Source organism: Alligator sinensis, unplaced genomic scaffold (assembly GCF_000455745.1).
Source record: "Alligator sinensis unplaced genomic scaffold, ASM45574v1 scaffold1283_1, whole genome shotgun sequence".
Lineage (NCBI taxonomy): Eukaryota > Metazoa > Chordata > Crocodylia > Alligatoridae > Alligator > Alligator sinensis.
In genome coordinates, this window is record NW_005842091.1 from 680221 (window position 1) to 687232 (window position 7012).

The following is a 7012-nucleotide window of genomic DNA, read 5'->3' on the forward strand; positions in this document are numbered from 1 at the left end:
GGGGCCGGTCCCAGCGCTTCCACTCGGATTGGGCGCGGGCTGGAGGGAGGGCGCGCGTCACCTGACGGCGAGCGGCCATCTTGGGTGCGGGCAGAACTGAGGGCAAGCGGGGCGCCGCAGCGGCCATGTTAGATGAGGGCCAGCACGAGGGCAGAGGCAAAGGCGGGGCCACGGCAGCCATTTTGGATGAGGGCAGAGAGAGGCAGTGCCCTTGTGCCCGTGCCAGCCCCAGCTTGACCTTTGCCCAGGGTCAAAGGGCAGCAGCTGCCCCCCAATTCCCAAGGGTTCCCCACCCCACCTGCTGCTCGGCCCAGGATGCAATGGGAGGGCTGCGGGTACGAGACAAAAAAAGAAATGCAAAGATACATTTTTTGCAATTCCTTAGTTGGTTTAAATAAACTTTCTAGAGTTTCTAGGTATCCAGGTTGTAGCCGTATTGGTCTACAGCAAAAGGCCATCAGGACTCATGGTCGAGACGATATCTTTTATTACATCAACAAGATTTTTGCAAAAAATAAAAAATAAAAAAAATTAGAAAGTAAAAGAATTTTTTTTTTTTTTACAAAAATCTTGTTGATTGAATAAAAGATATCATTTTAATGACGAGTCCTGATTGCATTTCTGTTTGAGATTGCATTTCTTTAGCTCTGATGGCACCAAGCAGCAGACTTTAGGTCCAATGAGTTGCCTATATTTCATGTGCCAATGCACGTTTCTTTAGGACACACAAAAAACCCCTTGCATCATCAAACCGATATCCAACGTTTGTGCCTGAAAACTTGCAATTAAAGACTTTTTTTTGCAAAAATCTTGTTGGCTTAATGAAAGCTATCATCTCTACTACGAGTCCTGATAGTCCAGTAAAAGATGCCCCTTTTTCCTCTTGCATCGTTCCTGGACCATCATGGCTACGTGACTCCAACATGACCATCACTGGACGGACACTGGATGGCACTAGAGCTCCGTGTCGTTTCCAATCCGTTGTTTTTCCTCCAAAAGGGGCAAAGTTGTGCCGGCAAAATACGAGTTTTCAAAGCATGAAAAGCTGTGGACATGGCTCTGCAACTTCCAATGAGTAACTTGGCGCTTCTGAAGCCCTTAGTGCTCAATTGCCACATAGAACCGGTCCCTTCCAGGGCAATATCAACGCGGAGGGATTACACGTGAAAAAGGATGTTCTTACAATCTTCTAGTTCTACGGATTAGGAGTGTAACATAATATTTATGTTTAAAAATCAGCAAGATAAGTGAAATTATTATGCCAGCTGGTAGGTTTGTAATTCCCAAGACATTACTCATTATTAGCAATTAGTTAATAGCCCAAGGAAAATCCAGACACTGTTTTGATTTGACCAGACATGGTTGCTAAAGAATAATTATGAAGAACACTTTCTGGTATTGTTAACGTTGGAAGGGATGGAAGAAAATGACCAAATACCAAATAAAGTTGGTATTTAATACAATGGCTGGCCACATGATGCAATGTGTTATCTAAATGGTTACTCCTAGAAGTTTGAAAATACTTCTGAGAATATCATTCATTGCATTAGTAAAAGGAAAAGATGCATTTTAGGGTCTTTGTATAAAAGGTCCCGCCTAGTGCAGGGGGACTGGACCCGATGATCTACAAGGTCCCTTCCAACGGATGAACCTATGAAAAGTTGGGTGTCTAAAATCTTATTCTGACACTTAAATAAGGGGTTTTGATTTCAGAGGTACAGAACGTATTCAAGAACGAAACTATGTCTATATAGATATGAAATGCAGCTACCTCTGTAGTGTGGCTGCACTGAAACAGCATCCAGTAACTGCACACAGATATTGAGGGCACAAAGTAGAGAACTGAAATGCCAGAGTGGATTAAAAGAAGCAGAACTGGAATTTGGGCAGGACATTTAAGATTTCCTTGAGGAAAGAAGTGCTATGAGATGATCTGATGGCCAGAAACAACAAGGGCGGTTAGGGGCCATCTGAATATTCAGCATGAAGTCATGTGCTGCTGAGAGGTTAGAAAGGATGTACAAAGTCCGGTTTCCCTGGATGCAACTGCAAGAGGCTGCATCTCTGCTCCTGGGTCCAGATCTCTTTCCACTAATCAGGAAAGGGTGCAAGCAGCTCTCTCGCTTTTCTAGAGATGGTCAAATGGCGTCCCTATAGCTTTTCCCTGGGTCTGCTACCTCTGTGATGCTTTTTTTCCTGCAATCCAACAGTACCTCCATCCAAGAGGTTCAAATCCCGGGTCGTCTTTGAACCTGCCTCTATTTCAGTTGACGCTCTATGGCCACGTTTGGTTTGGAGGCCTCTTTGGTCCGGTTTGGGAGCTTACTACTATCTGAAACAAACAACAAATGCCCGCTTACACCCATCCTATAGCATCACCATCATCTTAATACCCCGGGTGCACGGCAGGAACCCCTAAGTATATAGAGCATGGTGGACCACGGCCAGCCAAGCCATGCTTGCCTGCTTAAAAGGAAAGAAGCTGATTATTTCTCTTATAGAAATTATGGTTTTATTGACAGCATCTTACTTTGCACAATTTACACAGCACTAGAAATGTTTCAGGACACGCCTGGAAATAGAAACGAAGAATGCTCATTAAGTCGTTGACATTTCTGTCTCGTTAGTCCATTGTGCTGCCCACTTGCTACTGACCCCTGGCAGGCAGTACAAGCTGAGACGTGATACCGTGGTCTGCTGGGGATAGACACAAAGCATGGTCTCACCACTCGGGTACATCGTATAGTGCACATCATCGCTGAACGTAATTTGAAGTCATGGGAACAGAAGAGAGAATAAAGCACCCCCCACCAAAAAAAGAAGTGGGAAATAAGCAAGGTTTTATCTCGGGGCAGGGAAAAAGGTGGAAGATTAAAGGAAACAATAGTGTCCCATGACAGACAGCTATAATATACAGTTCCCAGCTCGCAGGGGGACACTTGAATCGGTTTCTTGAAGAGGCGTCTCTTGATTTATCTTATACACGGGGGCAATGCAAGGGCGTGACAGTGCCCCAGGCAGGAGCCCCTCTCAAAGCCAAGCTCTCCTTGCAGGCATGCTGAGATGACACGTGGCCGCAACGAGCCACGGGGAGACAGCCTCACAGGACACACGCCAGGCCTCCTGCAGCCTTTCGGTACATGGGAACGAACCTCCTTGGAGCAGGAGGGGTTGTTCAATCCACCAGCCTCTGAAGCAAAACCAGCATTTCCCTCTGACCGCAATAGGAGAGACTTATAGCAACCAGACCATTAAAATGCCCACTTGAAAAAAACATTCACATCCCCTTTATATTTACTGCTGCTTTCTGCCAAAAATCAAGGGCCGATTTGGACCTGACGAAAAGCTCAAGGCAGATCAATTGACTGGAAAGAGCTCAGAGGACTGAAGCCTGCGATTTCACACGGGCAAGTGTTAATCAATCCATCGGTTCGCTGAATGCTAACGAGGAGCCGCCGATCTGTCCGGGAGCAAAGACCTGGACAGGCTGGTGCAGAACTGAATGGGATCAACTATGTGTCCCAGGCCCCGTACTGCTGGCTGCAAATGGAGATTCCCCTATTGGCTTAAGTGGGGATGACCTGTGCCTCTTGGCTCCTGTGAGGTTAAGAGAGACCACGAAACTCTAAAGTGGACTTGCATTTGTTACAACAGGATCACATAGCAAGAATTTGCTGCTTGGGCTATGGATGCAGCAAACTCTATAAAGTGACATGCATAAAATATAAGACAGGACGGAGCCTATCATCTATATGTCTTAGTTTTTTGTAACTTGAATAAAAATATGACATACAGACTCCAGTTAGTATCAGACTTAGCTGTATGTCATACATAATATGACATACAGACTCCAGTTAGGACTTCAGGTGCAGAGGAGATGGGTCACCGATGTCCTTCCTCTCATCGCCTCTTTCCTGCTCCCCCAGGACAATGCAAGAACAAAATGAAAAACCCTTCTTGGGGTCCGTCAGGCCGCCTAACCGCGGCGCAGAAGAAGGCAGCGATTGTCACCTCTCCCCCACTTGGCTCCGCGTCCTCTTCCAGCCAAGGCTGGAGACAGAGGAGGCGGAAGATGCTCCTTGCCCCCGCACGGCTGCAGCCAAGCACCCTCGATTTAAGAAACAGATGAATGCAAGCCGCGTTGGAAAGCCTTCAAAAATGTGCTAGCACTCTCCTTCCCACCAAAGGTGGAATAACCCCCCCTTCCTATTTCAGGCTTCAGTCGAGGCCCTGAAATATTATCAGTGCTCTTTGACACTCTACCTGCCCCGCGCGCCACCTGGCTCGCCGCAAAACACATTTCCTTTCCTTTTATTTATTTTTTTTAAAAAAGAAAAAAAGCATTTTGGTTTCCCTCAAACCCTGACACTTCTGCAATCAAGGGCGATCAAGTCTCCTCGATGTTATATTTGGTATTTTAATAGGGTTTTCTTCTAGACTTTTAATGAGCTTTTATTCCCCGTTGGATAGCAGACACTTCAGCCTGACCGACAGCTTTATACACCCCATGTGGGGTAATATGAACAGTCAGGACAACCTTTTATTCCTGTGGCACGGCTTTCCCTGCCAACATTTTTCTTTTGCCTTCAGTCGAGAGGATGTGCTTTTGACCCCTTCCTCGCCGACGGGTCCCGGCTCCCCGCACAGCCATCTCCCCCGCCCCCTTCCCCATCCTCCAAGCACCGCTGCTCCCTCCGGGGTGGCGGCAGGAACCGACCCAGCCTCGCTGTCCAGGGTTTCCAACCCTGGCGGTTCGCTGTCAGGAAAGAAAAACACAAGTGGAGTCTGGCGACTCTGAGTCGGGTCAGCGACCAAGGGGAAGGCTCCTTTCCTGGCTCTCACGCTTTGCAACGGGGATGTACCCCCTCAAGGGAAAGCTACTCAAAAGACACTTGCAGCTCCCACTAGCTTGCCTTTAAGCAACCAGGGAGGTCTGCAAAAAGCATGTATTTTGTGTAAAATACTCCCGACAGAAGCCGAGACTATAAGCAACGCACCTGGCGTTGAGTGTTGTTAGGAGTTTGAAACTTGGGCTGGACAGGTAGATTTGAGCAACCTGGGAAGCAAGCTGTAGGCTTCCCCCAGCCCTTGGGCATTAAGCTAAGCTGTGGGGGTGAGATGCTGGGGAGTGGGTGACATTGGGACTCGACCTTACCCACTCCCAATGTTTCCCGCTGGCCTGGTACAAGGGAGAAAGCCACCTTCCCTTCCAGACATGAAGTAACCACGCCTTGCTAGGGATCTCCTTGGAGCAATACCATAGGATCCTCCCAAGACTAAGTCTCAAAGCATAGGGTCTGATTCCCCACTGCCGTGCATGCTGCAAAGTCATTTTACGCCAGCACCAAGTGGATGGAAAACGCCCTTTAACGAGTTGCGTGCTCCATGCCCGGTATGGCACGGATACAAGACGCAGCCTCTGCACCAGGGAACTTGCAATCCAGAGAAACACAAGAGTGGAGAACGCAACAGAGCTGGTGGCATGAGATGAGAAGATGCAAGACAAGAGCAAATTAGACCCCTGTATAGCACAGCCAGTTTGAGACCACACAGACACTTGGCAAAAGAAATGGCTGGAACTTCTAAAATGCAAAGTTTGGGGTGGAGGGGGTGGGCTGATATATTTCCGGGGCAAATCTGTGAAAAAGACTTCTTTTTAGGGTTGGGGATTTTTTTTTGCATTGTTTTGCATTTGGTGGTAGCAGAACGCCCGGGTGCGTTCTCCGCTACGCAGGACAAGTAGATTGGTTTCAGACGGTTACCATGCTTAATTATGCAGGCCTCGTGAAGCGACATCGTTTAAGAACGCAAGTCATTAAAATGTTACGTATTAAACATGGCCTCATTTTTTTGATGTTGCTGGGTACTTATGCTCATATGTTGAGAATTAGGAAGCTATTATTCTTAGTGGAAGCTAATCCAAATCGCCTGTTATCCACAGGCAGAAAATTAAAGGAATACTTAAGCCCATTGCACAGATTACAAACTTGGTGGCATAACTTTGAAACCAGTAGTATTAGTATTTTTGCATTTGATGGTTGTCAATAATATTTAACATCTGGCATGGCCATATATTGTCTGGCTTACGCTATAACCTTTTCTCCATTGGCACGGAGAAAACTTTGATTACGAAAGCCTGTTCTCGGATACATTTATCCTGTGCTTTCACGTTGTGTGCTGGGGTTGCATTTCAGTTCAGTTGAATAATTGGCGGTGATTTGGGTATTAAACTGTTTCATGATGTTATTGTCTTTATAATTGGGGCTCATTTTGTCCCATTAGAAATATTGCAAACAGACTAGCGATCTGCTTTGATTAAAAATCAAGTACAAGGGATTGATGGCTGGGGGGATTAGTCACGAGAGGGAGTCAGCTTTCTGCTTCAAGGTCACCCCTTCAGATCTGCTCCAGGTGGACTGGAAGGCATTGCCTCGCTGCACAGCCCCAAGCACGAGGGGGGCCCAGTTCTGGTTGGGTCTTGCTGGGCCTGAATGCCTATAGCCATTTGCAATAATAAAACACAGTAGTAATATTTGACGGTTACTATTATTTTGCATGGCCTGTGTGAAATGAGTCTGAGGGGTCTCCTCCAGTTTGTTGCAGGTAAGCAAAAATATTTCAGAAAAATATCCGCTTCCCAGCTAGCACTGCACGCTTCTTAACTGCTGGTATATCAGGTCGCACTAGGCCACAGAGACTGAATTGCTGTCACCTAGTTGTGGTATTTGGAGGTCAGATAGTGAAGCTCAATGTCAAAGTAGGGTATGCAGAAGAAGCATCTAACATGTCTGGATCCTCTGCTACACCTCTCCATTACAGAGGTGCCTTCACCTTGCAGCCCGACAACCGAGGTACTGGCCTTCACCTTATTCTGATTGATAAACCGAGGTACCAGCGGCTCAGATTCACACCCCCGTACCAAGGATGAAATCCATGCAGGGACCCGACAGAGGGAGATGTGCAAAGATGAGCTTGATGACATTTCATATAGCGATACTTCATTATGGAGGGT